Source organism: Nomascus leucogenys, chromosome 22a (genome assembly GCF_006542625.1).
Source record: "Nomascus leucogenys isolate Asia chromosome 22a, Asia_NLE_v1, whole genome shotgun sequence".
NCBI classification, from domain to species: Eukaryota; Metazoa; Chordata; class Mammalia; order Primates; family Hylobatidae; genus Nomascus; species Nomascus leucogenys.
Window position 1 is genome coordinate 6,955,477 of NC_044402.1, and position 23,399 is coordinate 6,978,875.

The following is a 23,399-nucleotide window of genomic DNA, read 5'->3' on the forward strand; positions in this document are numbered from 1 at the left end:
TCATTATTATTACTACTACCGTGTTACAGTTTTGTCCTCGGGCTGTTCCACTTTGTGCAGAACTGTATGGCACCATCCTGCGCAGCCAGTGATAATTACACAGGAACTTTTAACCTCAGTGTGTTCTTCGCTCTCCCCCGTGAGATATTAAATAATGCGTCGATGTGAAATGGATGCCATTTCCTGGACGGTGGGGGCTACCTGGCGATAGCTATCATTTGATGAGAGTCTACTTTGTGCCAGGCCCTATTTAAAAGTGATGTTCCTAGAGATTATTTCATTATGACAACCAACCTATGATGCAGGCACTCTGACTGCCTCCACTTTACAAATTGAGAAGAGTGAGGCTCTGAGAGGGTCCAGAGCCAGGCAGTGTGGAGCTGGGGCTTGAACTGGGCATTTGGGGCCAACACTTGTGCTCCTGTTACATTTGCGTGAGCCTGGGGCGTGAGGAATTGCTAGTGGTTGAATTGTGCTAAATATATGAATTAATGACCACAGCCAGTCATGAGCAATAATGGAGGGGAAGAGTCGTGTACAACCCGGATGGAAAGAGTGTCCTGAAATCAACACGGGAAGTGGACGTGTGAAAGGCTATGAGGATTGAGACAACCACGGGCTCCAAGACGTCAGGCCCACCCAGATTCAAATTCTTACTCAGTCCCTTCCTGGTCATGTAACAATGGATAAAATATCATGGGTTGGCAAGCTATGGCCTGTGGGCCACACCTGGCCTGCTACATGTTTTAGTAAATACAATTCTATTGGAACTCAGCCATGCCCATTCGTTTATGTATCGTCCATGGCTGTTTTTGCACTCCTGGGTCAGGGTTGAGTATTTGGAACAAGGACCATTGGGCCTGCAAAGCTAAAATATTTACTCTCTGGCCCTTTATAGAATATGTTTGCTGATCCCTGGAGAGATGGTGACTTCTCTTGAATCTTAGTTTCTGCAGGAAAAAGCTAGCTGTGAGTGAGAATATGAGATGACACAAGTGACCGTGGATTATTTGAGACCTGTCAGTGCTGGTTCTTGGTAGGTGCTGAATGTGCTGATTAATGGTTGGATGATGTGAGGAAAGCCAGTGCACTGCCCGATGCCACAGGAGGCAGGAGAGAAGGGTGGTGAGCGGCAGATCAGCCTCAGGGAGAGGCAGACCTGGGTCCAGCCCTGACTCTGCTCCTTACCGGCTTGTGACCTTGGCCAAGGGGCTTCATCATTCTTGCACTTCGGTCTTCCCAGCTGTCAAGTGGGAATAAGAACAGCTTGTATCTCTATGGTATCTGCCAGGATTCTCTAAGTTAATTGATAAAAACAAATCACTTGGCAATAGTAAAAAGATATGCAATAGCAAGTGTTGGTTAGGGTGTGGGGCAACTGGAACCCTCGTCCGTTTCTGGTGGAGCCATGAAATACTGCAGCCACTTTGGAAAACACTGTGGCAGTCTTTTTAAAAAGTTAAACATAAATTTACACAGCAGCAATTCCACTTCTAGATGTCTATTCAGGAGAAATAAAAACACATCTGCGCAAAGACTTGTACGTGAATGTTCACAGCAGAATTATTCATCATAGCTTCAAAGTAGAAACAACCCAAATGCCCATCCATGGATTAATAGAGAAAAAATGTGTTAGAGCCATCAATGGAATATTATTCAGCAATAAAAAGGAATGAGATACTGATAATGCTACAAAAAAGTGGATTTCAAAAACATCACTCTACATGAAAGAAGCCAGGCACAAAGGACCCCATGTGGTATGATTTCATTTACATGAAATGTCCCGAGTGGGCAAATCCATGGAAAGAGAAAGTAGGTTCATGGTTGCTATGGACTGGGGACAGAGGGGAGTGGGATGTGACTGTATATAAGCCTGAGGGATTCTCCTGTGGTGGTGCAAATGTTCTAAAGTTGGATTGTGGCGATGGTTGCATAACTGAAAATTTACTAAATAGCATTGAATTGTACACTTAAAATGAGTACATTTTATGGTATATAAATGAAACTGTTAAAAAAAAAAGGCCTTGGAATCATACGTGGTGCAGAACAAGGCGTGGTGGTGGCTGTCAATGGTGTTAATTCCTCCCATTGTCTCTGGCTGGGGTGGAGAGATCATTAAACCTGAAGCATTGATCTAGGCCTGGGAATTCAGATGCAGAGCCTCCCTGCAGCTTTGCTCTTCCATACCCAACCGCTTTGCCTGCTCTTATCTGTGTAACTTTGAGCCTCTGTTTTCTCCGTAAATTGCAAATTGTAACAATTCCCGAATCTGTGGGGGTGGTGTGTGTGTGTTTTGTTTTACATATTTACATATTGAACTGAATGTTTGCATTCCCCCCAAGTTCATGTGCTGAAGCCCTCATCCCCAATGTGGTGGTATTTGGAGACAGGGCCTTTGGGAGGGGATCGGGTTTGGATGAGGTCATGGGGTGAAGCATCCGTGATGGGATTAGTGCCTTTATAAGGGAGTGAAGGGACCAGCACTTTCTTTACCTGCCATATGAAAATGGCAAGAAAGTGTCTGTCTGGACCGGGCGTGGTGGCTCACTCCTGTAATCCCAGCACTTTGGGAGACTGAGGGGGCAGATCACTTGAGGTCATGAGATCTAGACCATCCTGGCCAACATGGTGAAACTCCATCTCTACTAAAAATACAAAAATTAGCCGGGTGTGGTGGCGGGTGCCTGTATTCCCAGCTACTTGGGAGCCTAAGGCAGAAGACTCGCTTGAACTCGGGAGGCGGAGGTTGCAGCGAGCCGAGTTCGCACCACTGTACTCCAGCCTGGGTGACAAAGAGAGACTCTGTCTCAAAAAAAAAGAAAAAAAAAAGAAAGTGTCTGTCTGTAAACCAGGAGGTAATTCTTCACCAGGAACCCCACCATGCCAGCACCTTGCTCTTGGACTTCCAGCCTCCAAAACTGTGAGAAATATATGTTTGCTGCTGCAGACACCCAGTCTATGGTGTTTTGTTATAGTATCCCGAACTGACGAAGACATATCTGAAATCTGGAAAGTGCTGGCACATGACAAACACTCACATTTTCTTTCTCAGATGAACAAATGAATGTGGTGGCCATGATACTGCCCATTGTTCAGCTGACACAAATCTTCACTTTCTGTTCATGGAAAATGGACAAAATAAATAGTGTCCTTAAAGTTCAAAGACCAGAACCCTATTTCCAGCTCTGCTGCTAACCAGTCGTATGTTCTTTCCCATCTGAGTCTTTTTTATTTTTATTTTTGGTTGCCCAGGCTGGAGTGCAGTGGCACAATCTCAGCTCACTGCAACCTCCGTCTCCTGGGTTCAAGCCATTCTCTTCCCTCAGCCTCCCGCATAGCTGGGACTACAGTAGCCCACCACCATGCCTGGCTAATTTTTTGTATTTTTAGTGGAGATGGGGTTTTGCCATGTTGGCCAGGCTGGTCTCAAACTTCTGACCTCAGGTGATCTGCCTGCCTCGGCCTCCCAAAGTGCTGGGATTACAGGTGTGAGCCACCACGCCTCACCTCCCCTCTGAGTCTTTAAGGTCAACAGGGCTCTTTGGCAAAATCCTGCCTGTCAGGGCTTTGGAGAGCATCCGGTGCAATATGAGTAGCCCTGTGTTACCTCTGGGTGCATTGCATGGCTTTGGTTTGGTAGTCTCAATCCCAGGCAGCATGAGCTGCTCCCAGGAAAAAGATCTGGAGCTCATGAAGGAGAGGGTCCAAGTTTAGAAGGACACCCAACGGAGGTCCCAGAGCCCCCTGGGCCATGCATTAATTTAAGAGACTGGAGGCTCCAGCTCTGATGGGGGTCTGTCCTGAATGGGAAAGCTGAGGTTCCTCATGGGAGGTCACCCCTGCCAGCCCTCTCTGGGACATCTCCATGAGCAGGGACCACTGGAAAGCTCCTCAATGCTGGAAGTTCTCTAAGCTTGTGAGTCTGGCAGCTTGGTGTTGTTCAAAGGCTTGCCAAGCCCTGGAATAACCAAAGTTAAGCAAAGATAAGGAAGCAGGGAAGAGGCCTGGACCCACGCCAAGCTGTGTTGCATTTCAGGAGGAGCTGTTTTGGTTGGTTTTGATGGGAGAGTCTTAAGGAGAGGCCAAGTACACCAGTACTCGGAGCATAGGTCCTCTCGCCCAGGCTGTTCCTGTCCCCTAAGCTGCTGCTGACTTCAGGCCAGTTTCTCCTTCCCCTGGAGCCTTGCCCCTTTCTTGGAGAAGAAAAAGATGTTGATTGGAGCAGAAGTCTCCCACTGATGGCCAGGCATTTATTTTTATCGTATACATTTTTGGTGTCTGTAGTATGGCAATCACTGTTTTTTTTTTTTTAAAAGCTGGCTTACTTGCTAATATATTAACATCACGAGGTTCTACTGAAAAAATCAGATTTTTGGCTTCTCTTTGAAAAAAAAAAACCAACTGGTGCCACTTAGGCTGCTGGCATTTCAACATGGCCACAGTAATGCAGAGAGGGCAGAAGCTGCCCCTGTCTCTGACCCCCTTATGCCACAATCTCCAATCACCTCTATCGCTCCCACTCTGGGCTGAATGCTAGCTGTCGTTTATGGAAACATGAAGAGGAACAAAAGATCTCTTAGGCTCATGTTTTTTCTGAAAGTGGGAAAATAAAAAACAAACTAAAGAAACAAGGTTTCAAGAAAGATAAGCTAAGTTTTTTGATGGAAGAGAAACATAGTCTCAAACATCTATTAGGGCAGAAGTGTGTCTGTGGGGTTCTAAGGCTCACTCACATCCACTTGCTTTCCCTTCTGGGCTTGTTGGAGATTTATAATGTCCCACCCTGCTGTAATTAGGTAGAGACACAGGACTAATTTGAATTGGTTAGTAGACAGTGAATTGGTTAGGGCAGCTGGTTGAAGTGAAGCTTATTACTTATGAGTTGAAGAATGTAATTGCTGGTCCAAGATTCCTGGCATTCTTTCTCTGCCTTGGTGTGTTCTAGCAGGTGCAGTTGCAAGGTGGTGGCCTTGGTCAGCCTGAGTGACTGGGTAAACTTGAGCCTCCTCTGCCAACCTGTTTGGGTATGGTGTGAGTGCATTGTTTCTTACTGCAGCACAACCTATCTCATTCTGACTAATACAGTACCAAGAGATACACCCTTCTGCTTCTGTCATTTATTCCACTTGCTTTTGAAATCAAACATTTGCACCTGTTCCCTCTGGATTTGATGGTCTGTAGCTCCTGTCCCCATTTGACTCCTCAGAGGATCACTCTAGGCTCCACTGGATGGTGAGCTCCTTGAGAGCAGAAGCTCCTTGAGCTAAGTCTTGTTGTATATATACGCCCAGCATCTAGCCATGGACCCGACACAGACGGCGTGCTCCATAAGAGTTTGATGAATGAATGCCTGAACTCTGCCACTGGTCTGACCTGACATCTGGGCAAGTTGCTTTCCTTCTATTTCTTCAACTGTAGAATAAATGGAAGCAGAAGACTAGGTTGCCTCTGTCCTTCCCAGCTCTGGAAGTCTATACTCTATGTTTAACCTCTGTTTCTATATGAGCTCAGATGCCAGGGAAAGCACCTGCCATGGGAGCTGTCCATGTCATTAGGAAATGGCCAACTACTTTAGGCACTTAGATGACTTGAACTTGAACATGTCCTTGCTGGACTTCCATCCCTGATGTCCACATAAATGATGCGTTACTGAGAACTGACGAGGCCTCACTTCCTGGGACCTTTGATCTAATGGCATTTTTGCTTTGCTCAATTACAAATCTGCTACTCTCAGGACACGGGAGGTCTCGCCCATCATAAAATGATACCCACTCAGAAAGGATGATTGTAAAGGCTGAGCCCTGCTGCCAGGAGGCCCCAATTGATGGAAATCAGCAGGCATGGTGCCCAGCACACTCCAGGGGAACGAGTGAGGTTGTGGCTCACTCCTCATCACCTTGGGATCCTGCTGTCCTGGTCCATGGCACCTAGTGACTCAGTGGCACCTCCTTTTCTCTACCTAGGTAGGACCAAAAGAAGGGGCTGCCTAATAAAGTGAGAAAGAGCAAAGGATTCGGAGTCAAGAGACCTGGGTGTCGTCCTGAACCCACCATTTACTAACTGCCTAAACAGGGCTACAAATGTTTTCTGCATCTTATTAGGGCAGGGCCTGTCACTCTGAGGCTCTTTGCCCATCCGAATGTCTGTGGTTAGTCCTGACTCTGCCCCATGCTGTGTGGTCTCAGTCAAGTATACAACCTCTCATCTATAAAGTTCTTGATCTAAAGAATGAAGTAGAACAATTGTTTTTATTTACTGGGTGCTTCATGTATGTCCAGCACCATATGGATGCTTTCCTGCATCTTCTGTCATAATCCTGAAGATAACCCTATTGATCATGGTCAGGGTCACCCATATTGCACCATTGCACCTCGATTCTCCAGGCAAGAGACCGAGGCATAGAGGGACTAATAAGGCACCTGTCCTGGGAGGTCTCCCAGCTTGCATGGGGGTGGAGTGGGACCTGAAGCCTGGCAGGTGGACTCTGGGAACGGCCCAACTGGGCATGCCATGCTGCTCCCTGGGGTGTGGTAAAAACAGCAATGGCTCGAGCTTTGGAAGAACGGGCTTGAACTTGTACTCTTGCACCTTCTCAGTTTGTGGGCAGGTCACCTAGCTTGGTTTTTGCAATTCTGAAGCAAGATCGGCATCCACTGCCTCCCTGGCTGGTAGAGGGACCTGATGAGGTCATGGATGTGGAAATGTCTCGTAACCAGTGGGCTGGGGAGCTGGGCATGTCCTCTTCTTGTTCTGAGATCCCTGCATGCTCCATGATTTTCTGCTGTCTGTCCTCACTATCTACATCTGTCCGCGTCTGTCCCCAGCTTGTTTTCAGGGAGGGACTGGGGTTCAATCTGGGTTGCTCACCCTGGCCCTGAGGGCCAAGGGAAGAGTTCCTCTTTCCATCGCTGACACAGAGACCCTGAAGAGTGGCTCTGGAGTAACTTATACTGTTTTATGTGCTGATTCTTTAATCGCTGCGGGAGGCAATAAATCCACGGATAAGATGGGGCACATCTTATCTCACTCGTGAGAGGGAAAAGGAACACGGGAAGCAGAGATCCCATTGATCAGGGCCTAGGGTGGATGTCACAGGGAGGAAAAGGACACACAGGGCTGTTGCCTTTGACCTGCCCGTAGGATGCATGGAGGATGAGAGTGGGGACAAGGTGGACAGGGTAGGTGGGTGTGACCACCAATGGCCTCGTGGGCCAAGATAGCTACAAAAACAAGAACAGTCGCAGCCAGTGCCTAGGATGGTGCCAGGCACACAGCAGAACCTCTGTGAAGGGCCGTGGAACACATGTGCTGGGTGCTGGCTGGGATCCTCCCAGTTCCACTGACGTGAACCGCCCCATGGGATGTTGGGGTGCAGTCAGAATCAGTTTCCAGAAGCCGCTGCAGAGAGCGCGGCGGCTCTGCCCCCTAGTTACCCAGGTTGCTTTAACCTGAGCAAATATGCCGAGCACGGTTGCTGGATGCTTTCTTCCTTGGAAAACATACTTGGTAAATAGGAGCCTGTGCTATTATCTCAGAATGGGCTGGGTTTGTCTAAATATAGACATTTGATAATTACCCCTGGAAGCATGCGTTCTGGTGCAAAAACGGATCAACAACTCACTCCCTATTCTGCTGTTCCTTCCCTTGGAAGAAGGAGTGGGCTGGCCTTCCAGGGCTTGTCTCAGCATTAGCTTCTTAAGATCCCAGCAGTCTCTGCAGAGATTAGGGCTTCCCTTAACCACCAGTGTCGAGTCTAGGATCAAGCATTTTCCCCTGCAGTGGAAACTTTTTCCCTTGAAAGGGGTATTAGGTAAACCAGTTACATGTTTCCAAACAGCTTTAAAAACAGAAGGCTCTTTCCTCTCTGTGTTATTTCTTTTCTTCTTCTGGTGAAATGAAAACTAGTGTGGCCAACCTGGTTATAAATGTGGTAAATCCAGTTGCACAATGAATTCCAGTCTGTACTCTTTTTTTAAAAAAATTTTCAATAAAGGCTACTTAGGGCCAACAGAATTTTTGACTTTAAGAAGCATGTAAAAGGGAGTCGCCGTTAATAGGGTGAGCTCTTTGCTTTGGGATTAGGCCTATGTGACAGCGCCCGGGTCCCTTTATTCATTGGGATTGCGCCAAGAGAATGCTTTGTGCCGCTCTGAAAAAGATAGAATTAGGCGTTCCATTTATTCTATTGATCTTAATAACCTCATCTCATAAATACCTACTTTATGACATCAATAAAAAGGGATCGTGGCCGCTCAGAACAATACAAATGGTTACTTTGCAACTGAAGTGTTCCATTGAGTGCCTCAATGAAATTCCAGAGAGCAGAGCTGTCAAGAGATTTCTGTGCTGGCTTTTTAAAGTTCATGCAGCAGGACAGATTTCCACCTCTTTCCCTGAAAATGCAAATGAACTGGGTGCATAGGATCGCATGGTGCAGCCTCTTGCTTCTCAGGCATATGGTGATTTTTCTTCTCGTGTAACTCAGACTTAAGTTATCATCTTGCAGTGTTACAAGGGTCTGCATTGGTCGACCAAAGGCTACCCGATCAGCAAAATATCACGGATAATCCTCTGTTCACGGGTTGAGCACAAAGGATGCTTCACACACAGGTGGTACTTGAAGGTGTTCCCAACACTCCCACCTCCTCTGTTTTGTTCTTTCACTTTGTGGAAGAAAAGCCTGAGGGTCAGAGAGGTGCCATAACGCTGATGCCAATCAAAGCCCATGGTGCTGGTCTCACAGACACCCAAGCTGCCACCGAATGGGGCTCATCTTAGAGCCACGAGGCATGAGGTCTGTCAGTCCTGTTCTGGGGAGAAGCTGGCCTCGCCTGCCCTCCGGGGCTACCTGGGCCAGGGTTTAGCATGTGTCTCTTCTGTGGAGCTCCATCTTATTCCAGCAGGCCCGGATTTCAGGTGAGGAGTTGCATTTGAAGGGCTGTGCCAGCGTTCCTGGAATCCCCTCACAATGATAGGTTGGCTTCAGGCCTCCACTGGAAAGAACTCCAGGTCTAGAAGACAGTGAAGGAAAGGCAGCCCGGGGAATTGAGGCTGGTTGAGTGCCAAGGCCGTGCCTTGTGAGAGAACTGAGGCATCCTGGCCAGCACAGCACCCACTGCCAGACGTGTGAGTGACGCTGTCTTGGACCTCCCAGCCAGCCAGTCTTCCAGGGCAGTGTGGCTGCAGGTGCTTCAGTGATGCCAGCAGAGGAACTGTGCAGCCAATTCATGGGATCAGAAGAAATTTGAGATGGTGGTTGTTGCAAGCTGCTAAGCTTCAGGGCCATTCGTTACATAGCAGAGGCTGACTGACGCGTCCTCCCATGCCACTGTCTCCCTCTGCCCTCTACCCTCCAGCCCCGCTGGCTTTCCTGCTCCTGCCTAAGGTCACTCAAGTCAGGAGTCCTCTGTGTCTGGCTTGCTCTTCCCCAGATCTTCTTGTCACTCAGGTTGTAGCTTAAACATCATGAGGCCCAGTCAGATTCCAGTCTTCACCATTGCATGGGGTGGGGGTGCAGCAACATTGTATTGCATAGGAGTGGGATTCCTGCATCTGGAGGAATTCAAAGCCTTTAAGAGATGGGAATGAAAAGAGGTAGGAAGCTTTGAGAGCATAGCGTGTGGCAGCCAGGGCAAGAAGTTAGGATCGTATCTTACGTGTGATGGCAGCCATCTGAGGGCTTTGAACAGGGCAGTGCCGTGACACAGTTTGCAGTTTTAAAAGACAACTCTGTTTGATCTGCAAAGAATAAAGTGAGGGGCTGGGGGTAGGAGAGAGATCAGGGGGATCAGGTAGGACATAAGGGCTGGTGGTAGCTTGGGCCAGGCTGGTTAATATGGGAGAATGATGCACAGATTCAGAACATACTTTGGATACGTGGGTGGATGACTTTGCTTCCAATCATTTATTTCCCTCCTCTGCTTCCACACACACCCCTGGACTTCGCTGTTCCCTTGCCATAACTTTACAGCTTGCAAACTCCAGGCTGCAAACATCCTCTCCCTGACATCCACTCCTCTCTTTCCAGCTCCCTCCAGTATCCCCACCCCACCCTGGACCCAGATCCACTGGCCTGCGGTACTTAGTTAGTCACTTCCACAGTCTTCTACTCTCTCCCTCGCCCCTTACCCTCCAAGGTACTTGTCTGATAAAATGGCAACCTTGAAATACTCAGCACTGCCCCTCCTCTGGCCTGCACAGAAGCAGTTGCAAATTGCCAGGAAATAAGGCACCCAGCCGTGCCCACTGTGGACAGTGGAGAAGGCAGCTACATACATACATTTAGACCTCCTGGCAGAGAGGCTGGAAATAGGGATTTGAGAGCCATCAGCTTATTGAGGGTATTGGAAGCTGGGGTTGGGGCAGGGCTGGGCCAAGTCTGTGGGGAGTGGAGTTAGACAGGGAACCTGGGATGGAGCCCAGGGGTACCTAATCTAGAAGCAAGGAGAGGAGGAGGAGGGAGCCAAGGGGATCCTCCCACCACCATCACCCCCCTGGATGCCTAGGAAGAAAGGAAGATGGGGCTGGGGACTTCCCCATTCATATGGGAATCAACCCCAAGCCACCTGTCCTGCTCTCAAGCTGGTGAGCTCTCCTGGCAGGGCATGGCTCCAAAGCCTTGACTCTTGGTGAACTTCCTAGAGTAATTGATGCAGCTGCCTGAGGCTCCCACAGCAATGTCACAGCCTCAGCTCCTCACTGTGACTTCAGTGCCATGACTTCCAGTGAGAATTTTTTTAAGAAAGAAAAATGATAGAAACCACATCATCCATATCGTCTGACTCTTGCTGGATCTTTGCTTCGATCTGGTTTTCTTTCTTTTTCTTTTTTCTTTTCTTTTCTTTTTTTTTTTTTTTTGAGGCAGAGTCTTGCTGTGTTGCCCAGGCTGGAGCGCAGTGGCGCGATCTCGGCTCACTGCAAGCTCCACCTCCCGGGTTCGCGCCATTCTCCTGCCTCAGCCTCCCGAGTAGGTGGGACTACAGGTGCCTGCCACAGCACCCGGCTAATTTTTTTTTTTGTATTTTTAGTAGAGACGGGGTTTCACCATGTTAGCCAGGATGTTCTTGATCTCCTGACCTCGTGATTCGCCCACCTCGGCCTCCCAGAGTGCTGGGATTACAGGCGTGAGCCACCGTGCCCGGCCTCGATCTGGTTTTCATTTTTCTGCAGGATTTCCGAAAATGAGTGATTGAGCAGAGGGCAGATGGATGGATTCCTGTCACTGTGGGCTTTGAGATATTCCTCTCTGTCCAGTGCTTAACCCCTTGGAGACTCAGTTTCTACATCTGTAAGGTGGTGCAATATGAGCACACACTTAAATTATGCTTTTCTTTCTTTCTTTCTTTCTTTTTCTTTCTTTCTTCCTTCCTTCCTTCCTTCCTTCCTTCCTTCCTTCCTTCCTTCCTTCCTTCCTTCTTTCTTTCTTCTTTCTTTCTTTCTTTCTTTCTTTCTTTCTTTCTTTCTTTCTTTCTTTCTTTCTCTTTCTTTCTTTTTTTCTTCTCTCTCTCTCCTTCCTTCCTTCCTTCCTTCCTTCCTTCCTTCCTTCCTTCCTTCCTTTTCTTTCTTTCTTTCTTTTTGAGACGGAGTCTCGCTCTGTTGCTCAGGCTGGAGTGCAGTGGCGCGATCTCAGCTCATGGCAAGCTCTGCCTCCCGGGTTCACACCGTTCTCCTGCCTCAGCCTCCTGAGTAGCTGGGACTACAGGTGCCCACCACCATGCCCGGCTAAATTTTTGCAGTTTTAGTAGAGATGGGGTTTCACCTTTTTAGCCAAATGATACTTTTCTAAATGCTGCTTATGTACACGAACTCATTCATCTTCAAAATGGTTACACCCCATTTACACATGAGGAAACTGAGGCACAGAGAGGTTAAGTCACTGGGCTCCCATTCACACAGCAGTCATTTGAAACCAGGTCATCCTGCTGTAAAGTCCACTTGCGAGCAACAGCACAGGTGCCTCCTAAGAGTCTGTCCATCTTCCTGCTTGACTCAGAGATCACGGTGGGGGAAAGGATGAGTTGGTGCCTGTGAAATGATGCATTGCATTGGAAAGAGTGACTCTCAAATTGTTTATTTTTTTTAAGTGGCAGATTTATTTTTTACTTGACTCCAGCCTAAAGGAGGAAAGGGCAGCCCCTGGAAACTCAGTGACTTGCGAGGCCCACCTCTCTGCACTGTGGGGCAGGCCCTGGTCTGGGCCTCCATGCCCCACCTCTCTCCACCCTGGTGCCTTCACCCATCTGTCACTGAGTGGTGTCTGGCAGCACCAGCCTCTCTCAATCACCCCCACTCCACCCCAGGCCGTGCCCTTGCCTTGCCTTCTGCCCCCTGCTCTGATCTCCTCCCGCCCCGCCTTCCCTCCTCAGGGGACCTGTGCAGACTGGCCTCCTGCGTTGCCTCCTCACGCACCTTGGCTCCCTGCTCAGCTGGCAGGGCCCTCTGAGTCAGCCTGTCCCCCGCCCCCACGCCAGAGTACCTCTCCAGCCTGCGGGCTCCCAGGCTGTCCTGGAGCGTGCCTGGCTCTCCCTGCAGCTGGCTTTGCTCACACTTCCTCCCTCTTTCCCATTCTGCCCTTCCTGGTCTGGGACTCAGACCACTCGTCCTCAACCCTCTCCTCAGGGGACGTAAGTACACCCTGTTTGGTCCTCTGGGCTCCTCTCTCCCTGCCCCATTCTGCTGGCTCCTGTTCTTTCATGTCCAGGGAGGACTCTGGCCTCTGTGGAGGAACTCACAGGGATCCACCATTGCTGGAAGTGTGGAATCCAGGAGAAGGAGCCCAGTTGTGTATTTACTTGGCATATTATTCAATTCTTAGACCTACTACCTCCTACATCCTGTCTACCTCAGGGCCTTTGCCATTACTCTCTCCTGCCTGGAATATGCCCCCTTCCTGCACCCAGGCCAGGCCTTGGGTTCTACCCAGTTACCTTCCCACTCATCCTTCCATTGTGGATTCAAATGCCCATCCTCAGGGAGCCTGTCTGGGTTTGATTGCTGTTGCTGTTGGCACTGTTTTTCCCGTAGGTCCATCCTGTTTTCTGCCTTTTTGCATGTCGTGGCTGTGAATCCCAATGTATTTATTTGTGGTATTATTCCAAGCTCCAGGAGGGCAGAGAGTGTATCCCCTTCTCATTACTACATCCTCCCGGCCTAACATGGGGCTTGGCTACTCATGCAATGAAAGTAGAGTAAAAGGAAATTATTTGGGGGATTATGACATTTTGCTGTGTCCCAGGGCCTGCAATGGCAACTAAATACTTATATTTGCTGAAGAGAGAAAGAAAAGAAGAAAAAGAAGCAGGAGAGGGAGTGAGAAAAGAAGGACCAACAGGAGCTGTGTTTCCTGGTTTCCCTGTGCCCTGCAGTGCATGGGCAGAGCAGGGCTCTGTGCGGGCCTGTGCCCAGTAGTGTCTGAGTAGTGTGAGGCCAGAGCCCCAGCACGGGTGGGGACTGCTTCCTCTGTGGCCGAAGACCTGTGACACCTGCGTGTTTACAGCTGGCCCTGCAGCCTGTGGTCCCCACTGTGGCAATCAGATATGGTGGCCAGGCCGGCTCGAGCCTGTCCCACTACTGGCCCACACGCCCGCAAGCCTGGCCCTTGGCTGGATGCGTTCTGTGTTCTGGGTCTGGTTTGGTCAGCCCAGATCTAGTGGTCCCTGGGAGTCTGCAAAGCTTCTTAATCTCACATCCAGCAAGGACAGAATCATTTCCTTTCAAAGGACCACAGTAGCACTCAAAGAGGTGACCAGAGCATATGCATATCTTCCTTTGTCCTGGCGGAAAGAGACAGGCCCTTCCCACTTATTTCATTGACATAGACAGAAGGCCTCTGTTGTGGGTCTGGTCTTAGTATTGGGGGCTGGGATTCAGGCCTGAAAAGACTCTGCCACTGCAATCACCCAGAGGAACAGCAGACTCCCCTAGAGCCCTCCCAGTGTGGCTTCCCAGGTGCAACGCAAAATGTGGCACAGAGGCTCCGGGAGCACAGAGATGAGCTTCTGGAGGAAGCAATGTCTGATGGTTCTTCAAGGGTGAAGAGGAGTAGGAAAGAAAAAGAGAGAAGAAAATCCATTTGGAGAGAAGATCATGAGCCAGCAGGAAGGAGGGATAAGGAGTCAGGGGTGGAGGGCTGTCTGCAGGCCAACACAGAGATATTAAGAGGCCAGAGGCATTAGAAGATGACTTGGAGGGGTAGGCTGAGGTGGTCAGGAGGGCCACAGACTCCAGATCAATGAGTCGAGATGAGACTTTATCACTCAGATTCATCAAAGAGTCTGGGACAAGGGAGTGATTGATAAAGGGCATGATCTTGGAAGATTTCTCTGTTGGCCACAGCGTGGAGAAAGGGCAGAAGAGAGACAGGAAAACCATTTAGGATGCAAGTAAGGCCATGAGGATTGAGAAGAAGGAGAGATTTGGAAGGAAAAGAAGGAGGTTGAAGGAATGAATGTCAGAGCAGGCTGGACATGGAGGGTCAGGGAGGTGACTGGTGAGTCTTCCATTTATAGTTGGGCTCTGTAGGCAGTTGCTTGAATTAATTTTATCACGTCACTACTTTTTTCTGTCTTATCCTTAAGAATCTTTAGTCCCATAAGTTTGAAAAAAGAATCTTCTCCAAAGTGATGTATTAAAAAGGAATAAAATAATTACAGAAAGGGAATAAACAGGAAGCAACACACTGTTTCATTGTTGCAGAAGCTGCTGATGCTCCACTCTAACTAATGATGGATACAAGTTGGTGTATAGATACCCCAGCGGTGTAACTAACTCTCAGGTGTGCTCTATGTTGGATCCCAGAGTTCCCCAGTGGGCTTGAACTACCATTGCCCACAGTGGTTACTGACTTGATAACCTTTTCTTTGCTTCCCTGCCTCACCTCACCTCTTCCTTACGGGGATCACTCTTGGGGCAACCCAACCTGGGATATTCATATTCTAGAAACTGCCCTCTCTCTGACAGCCTGGCTTATGGCAGAGATCCTGAAGCCTCTCAAATTTTATCCTTTGTCCCTGTCCCTTCCATCGCAGTCTCTTTAGCTGAAAGGGAATTGAAATACACTTCAGGAGCCCTAGAACTGGCTATTGAAATGATTTTTTCGAAACACTGGGCAGGAGAAGTGTATTAGTCAGCCCAGGCTGCCATAACAAAATATTGGAGACTGAGCAGATTAAACAACAGAAATTGATTTTCTCCAAGGTCTAGAGGCTGGAAGTCTGAGGACATGGAGCCAGCATGGTCAGGTTCTGGTGAGGGCTCTCTCCCTGGCTTGCAGACGGCTGCCTTCCTGTTGTGTTCTCACAGAGTGGAGAGTAACATGGTGGAGAGAGTCATCTCTCTCGTTCTCTCTCTCTGTCATCCTTTCGAGGCCACTAATCCCATCAGGTGGCCCTCATTGTCACAACTTAATCTAACCATGATCACCTGAAGGCCCTACCTACTGTATCATTACATTGGGTGTTAGGGCTTCAACATATAGATTTGGTGGGGGACACAAACATTAAGTTCATCACAGAAGGGAAGCAAGGCAATTCTTAAAATGAAACTTCTTTCTCCAGCGGCCGACCCTGTTTCCTTGGCTGAGAAGATATTTTTGTTCTCAGGGAGAAACCTAAGGCTGTGCTTTTGCCTAGAGTCACGGCCTCCAGACCTGCCCTCGTTCACGACAAGCCTGGAAATGGCTCCATTTTTGGCAGCTGTGGAAGCTCCCTGGCGTTTCTCCTGCTTTTTACATTTTTTTATTTGTAAAATGTTTTTCTTCTTCTCTTCAGGGAGTCCTTTACTTTTTAGTCACTGCTAATTTAAGATCTAGAAACAAAAAGAAATTAGGTAACAATCATTGAACCTATATTGTGTGGTAGGTTATTTGCATGTATTTTTATAAAATAAATGTTAGCATAACCTGGCATGGAAGATTTTATTATTTAAGAGATCATATGGTACAAAATACTCATTTTGTAAGTGGGGAAACTGACTCAGAAAGCCAAATCCTTGCTCAGATGCACACAGCCATTGAATGGAGGTTTCAGGATGCAAATTGCAGTTAGTCTGATGCTATGCCTGTGTTCTGCCAGTTTTAACCTGGCTGTGGCCAGAGTGACTGAAAGTGCATGGCTCCAGGTAGGTGACATGCTACTGTATAAGTTTTCTTGACCCACGGTTGGCTTCTTGAGTCAATGGATCAAAGATAGAGGTAGACAGCCACATTTCTATGCCCCAAGAACACTCGAGATCCCTCTGCATTCTCTGCTGCTGTCTGATCACGTTTTTGTTTTACGACAAGTAGCTCGAACTGCCCCACAGCTTAGCAAACTACAGCGCATGGGCCAAATCTCACCTGTTAAAAAAATTATTTTATTTTTGTTTTTAAATTGGGGTAAAATATACATAACATAAAATTTGCTATCCTAACAATATCTGAGTGGCATTAAGGACATTCACCTGGTTTTGTATCCATCACTACCATCCATCTCTAGAACTCTTCATCTTCCCAGTCTGAAGCTCTGTACCCATTAAGCACTAGCTTTCACTTCCCTCTGCTCCCAGCCCCTGGCAACCTCCATTCTACTTTCTATAATTTGACTCCCCGGGAGCTTCCTAAAAGTAGAGAGATGTCAGCCGGGCACAGTGTCTCATGTCTGTAATCTGGGCGCTTTGGGAGGCCAAGGCAGGCAGTTCACTTGAGGTCAGGAGTTCAAGACCAGCCTTGGCAATATGGTGAAACCGCATCTCTACTAAAAATACAAAAATTAGAAGGGTATGATGGCAGGTGCTTGTAATCCCAGCTACTTGGAAGGCTGAGGCAGGAGAATCACTTGAACCTGGGAGGCGGAGGTTGCAGTGAGCCGAAATCGCACCACTACACTCCAACCTGGGCGGCAAGAGTAAGAATCTGTCCCTGACGAAAAGAAAAAAAAAGTAGAATCATGCCATATTTGTCCTTTTGTGACTGGCTTATTTCACTCAGTCCCCGAGGTTCATCCATGTTATAGCATGGGTCAGACTTCCCTTCCTTTTTAAGACTGAATAGTATTCCATTATATAGATGTAACACATTTTGTTTATCCATTCATCTGTTCATGGATACTTGAGTTGCTTCCACACTTGACTATTGTGAATAATGCTGCTATGAACATTGTACAGATATTACTGCTTGTTTTTATAAATAATGTTTTACTAGAACCCCAACATGTCCATTAGTTTACGTATTGTCCATGGCTTCTTTTGAGCTATAATGGTACAGCTGTGTGCTTGCAACAGAGACCATATTCCCTCAACATTTACTATCTGGACTTTTGTGGAGAACTTCACAGAAACAATTTGCCAACCCCTGAATTAGAGGGACCAGGCCCTGACCCGATCTTGCCTTGGCCTTTGAGCAAGGTACTTCCTGACCATGGGGCTCAGTTTCCTCATCTGTAAAATGAAAAGTTTGGGTTAAACTGGTTTTCAAGTTGTGCTTTCTGGATTCCTGGTGGTCCCCACTTGGCCCCAGAGTGGAGTTTATTGGGAGGAACAGATACTGGTGGGATAGGTGGTTAAGTCTGAAACTGACTAATTCATCCAGAGCTTCTTCCTTTTTTTTTGTTTTATATCCCAGGGCAGACATTCTGCCCAAGGGTTCTGATATGGTTTGGTTGTGTCCCCACCCAATTCTCATCTTGAATTGCAGTTCTCATTATCCCCATGGGTTGTGAGAGGGACCCAGTGGGAGGTAATTGAATCATGAGGGTGGTTACCCCCATGCTGGTATTCTCATGATAGTGAGTTCTCATGAGATCTTATAGTTTTATAAGGTACTTTCTCCCCTTTTGCTCGGCACTTCTCCTTGCTGCTGCCATGTGAAGAAGGATGTGTTTTCTTCCCCTTTCACCACGATTGTAAGTTTCCTGAGGCCTCCCCAGCCCTGCAGAACTGTGTTTCAATTAAATCTCTTTTCTTTATAAATTACCCAGTCTCAGGTGTGTCTTTATAAGTAGCATGATAACTGACTAATACAGCTTCCTTTGACCAAAAAGTTCTTTAGCTTTAGGAAATATATTGGGTTTGGGATTAAGAATGGTTCCCAGGTGGATCATGGGTGTCATGAGATTCAGGAAAAGCAAGTCAGCAGAGTGTATGAGTCCATTCTTGCATTGCTTAAAAGAATGCCAGAGACTGGGTAATATATAAAGAAAAGAGGTTTAATTGGCTCACCATTCTGCAGGCTCTACAGGAAGCATGGTGTTGGAATCTGTTTCTGGTGAGGCCTCAGGAAGGCTACAGTCATGGTGGAAGAGAAAGGCTGAGCAGGCATATCACATGGTGAGAGCAGGAGCAAGAGTAGGGGAGGTGCCAGGCTCTTTAAAACCAGATCTCTTGTGAATCCAGAGTGAGAACTCACTCATTACTGCAAGGATGCCATCAAGACATTCATGAAGGACCTGCACCCATCATCCAACCACCTCCCACCAGGCCCTGCCTCTAACACTGGGGATCACATTTCAAAATGAGATTTGGAGGTGTATTAGTTCATTTTCATGCTGCTGATAAAGACATACCAGAGACTGAGCAATTTACAAAGGAAAGAGATTTAATGGAGAACTCATGGTTCCACGTGGCTGGGGAAGCCTCACAGTCAAGGTGGAAGGAAAGGAGGAGCAAGTCACATCTTACGTGGATGGCAGCAGGCAAAGAGAGAGAGTTGGTGTAGGGAAACTTCCATTTTTAAAAAAACCATCAGATCTCATGAGACTTACTCACTATTGCAAGAACAGCATGGGAAAGACCCGCCCCCACGATTCAATTACCTCCCACCAGGTTCCTCCCATGATACACGGGAATTGTGGGAGTTACAATTCATGATGAGATTTGGGTGAGGACACAGACAAACCATATCAGGAGGGAACAAACATCCAAGCCATATCAGCATGGGAGACCCAGTCCTCCAGGTTGAGGAGAATTTCTTTTTTTTTTTTTTTTTTTTGAGATGGAGTCTCACCCTGTCACCCAGGCTGGAGTGCAGTGGCATGATCTCAGCTCACTGCAAGCTCCTCCTCGTGGGTTCACGCCATTCTCCTGCCTCAGCCTCCTGAGCAGCTGGGACTACAGGTGCCTGACACCACGCCCAGCTAATTTTGTGTGTGTGTGTTTTTTTTTTTTTTTTTTTTAGGAGAGATGGGGTTTCACCATGTTAGTCAGGATTATCTCCATCTCCTGACCTCGTGATCTGCCCACCTCGGCCTCCCAAAGTGCTGGGATTACAGGCGTGAGCCACCACGCCCTGTCGAGAATTTCCAGTGAAGATCGCAGCCACTCTCTGTTGCAGTATAGAGGAGTCCCTTGGAGTCTAGAAAGCACAGCACTTCCGGACTCCAGACTAGATTTTGTCATGATGCCAATCTTTGAAAGGTGGAGGAGGTATCTCTGGGGACTTCGGGCACTAAATATTCCTTCAGGGCAGAGTGGACAGAGCAGTTGTCTCTAGACTCTTCCTCTCAGCCCCAGTGGAATTATTTGCTGTTAAAATAACAATGGGGTGACGTTTCCTGAGGTTCCAAATTATCCAACAGGAGACAAACACATCTTTGGCTCACTCACAGATGCAGACACCACCCTACAGGTCTCCTGTGCCTCAAAGCCATCTGGTTCCTTTCAGCCAGCACAATGCCTGAACGGTGCATTCTCATTCTCCTGCAGGCGTACGAGGTGAATAGAAAAGAATGCCCCGGGCATACCATGAAATGAAAGAAGCCTCTGGACATATTTCCAAAACATTTTGGACATTGACTCCGAACGGACTTTCTGAGTAAATGCAATTTGGGATTTTCAGTGCATCCTCTAGCGTGTTATTTTATTTATATTTTTGGAGGCTTGCAGATGTGAAGTGGTGATATTTGTGTTTTTCTTATCCTGGATTAGGCAGGAGAGTGTATCCATGCCTCTGCTTGGGGTGTTTATTTGCCAGTTGTGGGGGAGATTTGTGACATTCCAAGAGGAGTTGACCTTCAGGATTGTAACCCCTGCTGGCTATCCCTGACCGCCAGCCACTTTCGGCTTTAATGGCACAAGCTGAGGAAGTGTCAGTGTCTGGTCTCAAGGTGGGTGACTGTGTATGTATTGAGGAGGAAATATGATTATCATTCCCATCAGAGGAAGCTGGAACTCAAGAGAAGGAAGGGCCTTGCTGGAGATAATAAGGTAATAAATCCTTATTATAATAATAACATATATAAACAAATCCATCATGGCAGCACACAGCCAGTAAGTGACAAAGGGATGTTTCTAACTTAGGTCCCCCATAGCCATTGCTGCCTTCCACCCCCAGTGGTCCTCTGCGTCCTGTGACAGCTTCTGCTGGCCTGGGAGACCAGTGTTGATGAGCTTGACCTTTCTGCTTTAAAGTACAGCTTTATTCAATCCAGTCACCATCAATGACTTTTGGTGACTCTTTGGTTAAGAGTCTCTTGCGCCCCAAAGTGAAATGCCTCCCAGTGTCTGGTTTCCTAAAATTTTCTGAAATGATTTCATTTATCTCCAAGCTTGGGTTGGTGCTGTGGGTGTGGCCCTCTTGGTACTGATGTTCCCTCCTATGACTCCTGTAGCTCCTTTGGCTCCTGGGACACAGTCTTGCCTCAGTGGCTCCCATCATTGATATGGCTTGGCTGTGTCACACCCAAATCTCATCTGGAATTCCCACGTGTTGTGGGAGGGATCCAATGGGAGGTAATTGAATCATGGGGCATGTCTTTTCTGCACTGTTCTTGTGATGAGTCTCATGAGATCTGATGGTTTTATAAGGGGGAGTTTCCCTGAACAAGCTCTCTCTTTACCTTCTGCCATACATGTAAGACATCACTTGCTCCTCCTTGCCTTCTGCCATGATTACGAGGCCTCCTCAGCCACATGGAACTGTGAGTTCTTTAAACCTCTTTTTTTGGTAAATTGCCCAGTCTTGGCTATGTCTCTATCAACAGCATGAAAATGGACTAATATAATTGTGCCATCTGTTCTGTCTTCCTGGACCACTTTTCACCTAGGTGGTCACAAGACTCACCCCAGTCCCACTCTCATTAGGGACTCCACTCCAGTATCACTGCTCAGAAAGGCCTTCTGACTCATCTGCCTGAAACAGCAGCTCATGTCACTCACTGTCCTCTTACCCTCTTTTATTTGGACTCAGCCCATCTCACTACCTGACTTTCTATTAAAGGAATTGGCAAATTTTCTTTAAAGGAACAGATAGTAAATATTTTCGGCTTTATGAGTTATATGGTCTCTGTTGCAACTATTCATTCCTGCTGTTGTGGCATAAAATATCTAAACACAATATGTAAATAAATGAGTGTGGCTGGCTGTCAATAAAACTTTATTTATAACAACAGGTGATGGGCTGGGTTTGGCTCTTGGACTGTAGTTTATTTGCTTAATGTCTCTCTCATCCAATAGTATGTAGGGTATTTATGTAGGGTAGACTCATTACTGTAGTCCATAATCTAGAATAGAATAATTCAATGAATGTTGAATCACGAATGAATGAATGCTTAAATGTATCTCTTCCATTTAAAAAGAATAGCTTTATTGAAACATAATTTGCATACATACAGTTCACTTATTTAAAGTACACACTTCATTGGTTTTTGGTAAATTCACTGAGTTACCCAAGCATTGCTGCAATCTAATTTTAGAACATTTTCTGCACTCCAAAAAGAAACCCTGTATCCAGTAACATCCTTCTCCATTTTCCCCAAACCTAGGGAACTACTATTCTATTTCTGTCTGTATGCATTTTTCTGTGCTGGCCATTTCAAATAAATTAAATCATATAATATGTGGTCTTTTGTGACTGGCTTCTTTCACTTAGTGTAATGTTTTCGAGGTTCATCCATGTTGTAACATGTATCAGAACTTCATTGCTTTTTATTGTGAAATAGCATTCCATTTTGTGAAAACACCACATTCTATTTGTCTATTTATCAGTTGATGGGCACTGGGTTGTTTTCATGTTTTATTTATTTTGGAATATGGACAATGAATAATGCTGCTTGAACATCCATGTATAAGTTTTTGTGTGATCTATGTGCTCATTTCTCATGGGTGTAATTTAGAAATAGAATTGTTGAGTCATACAGTAGCTGTACAGTTAACATTTGGAAGGACTGCCAATTCTTTTCCAAAGTAACTGCACCATTTATACTCTCGCCTGCTATGAGGCTTCTCTGTATCGTCAACAACAATTGTTATTGTCCATCCTTTTGATTCCAGCCATCCTACTGGGTGTAAAATGGGTGTCTCATTGTGGTGTTGATTTGCATTTCTCTGATGACTAATGATGTTGTGCATTTTCTCATGTCTTTATTGGTCATTTGTATATAATCCTTGGAGAAATGCCTATTCAGATCCTTTGCCCATTTAAATATTGTGTTATGTAAGTTTTTACTATGGAGTTGAGTTTGTTGTATATTCTGGAAACAAGTCCTGTATCAGACATATAATTTTCAAATGTAGTTTTCCATCCTTTGGGATGTCTTTTCACTTTCCTGATAGAAGTCTAAATCATAAAAGTCCTAAATTTTGATAAAGTCCAATTTGTCTACTTTTTTCTTTTATTGCTCATGCTTTTGTTGTTGGAGCTAAGAAAACATTGCTTATCTCAAGCTCATAAAAATTTGCTCCTACTTTTCCTCTAAGAGTTTTATAGTTTTATCTTTTATATTTATGTGTTTGGTCCATTTTGAATTAATTTTTATATATGTATGAAGGAGGGGTTAGACTTTGCTCATTTATGTGGGGCTATCCAGTTATCCCAGCATCATTTATTGAAAAGTCTATTCTTTCTGTTTAACTATCTTGACACCCTTATAAAGAATCAATTGACCACAAGTATAAAGGCTTGTTTCTGGATTCTCATTTCTGTTTCATTGATCTATGTGTCTATCCTTATGCCGGTACCATATTGTTCTGATTACTGCAGTTTTGTAGCAAGTTTTGAAATTAGGAAGTGTGAGTCCTTCAATGTCGTCCTTCTTTTTCAAGATTGTTCTGGTGTCTTCTTCCTTTTTACTCACATGTGAAGGCCGCAGGCTTCAAAGGGCTGAGTGCCTTGCTCAGAGAGCTTTTCAATTGCCTCAAAGGAGCTTCAAGCCCTGTGCTCAATTAAGTCATGACCTTTTCAAACTGTAAGAGACCGGGGACAAAATGTCTGTGGGGTCTAGTCCTGATGCTGCCAGCAACCATGAGGCACAAGCAGCTCCCTTTCCCTCTCTGCATCTGAGATGGGCCATCTTGAAATGAGAGATTCAGGCTAGATGACAACTTTCCTGTCCTCTTGCTGCTGAGATCCTGTGGTGCTATGGTGTTAGTTCCATCCAACTGGAGGAAAATATCACTGGGTCTGACAAACCTATTCTACCCTTTAGAAGAAA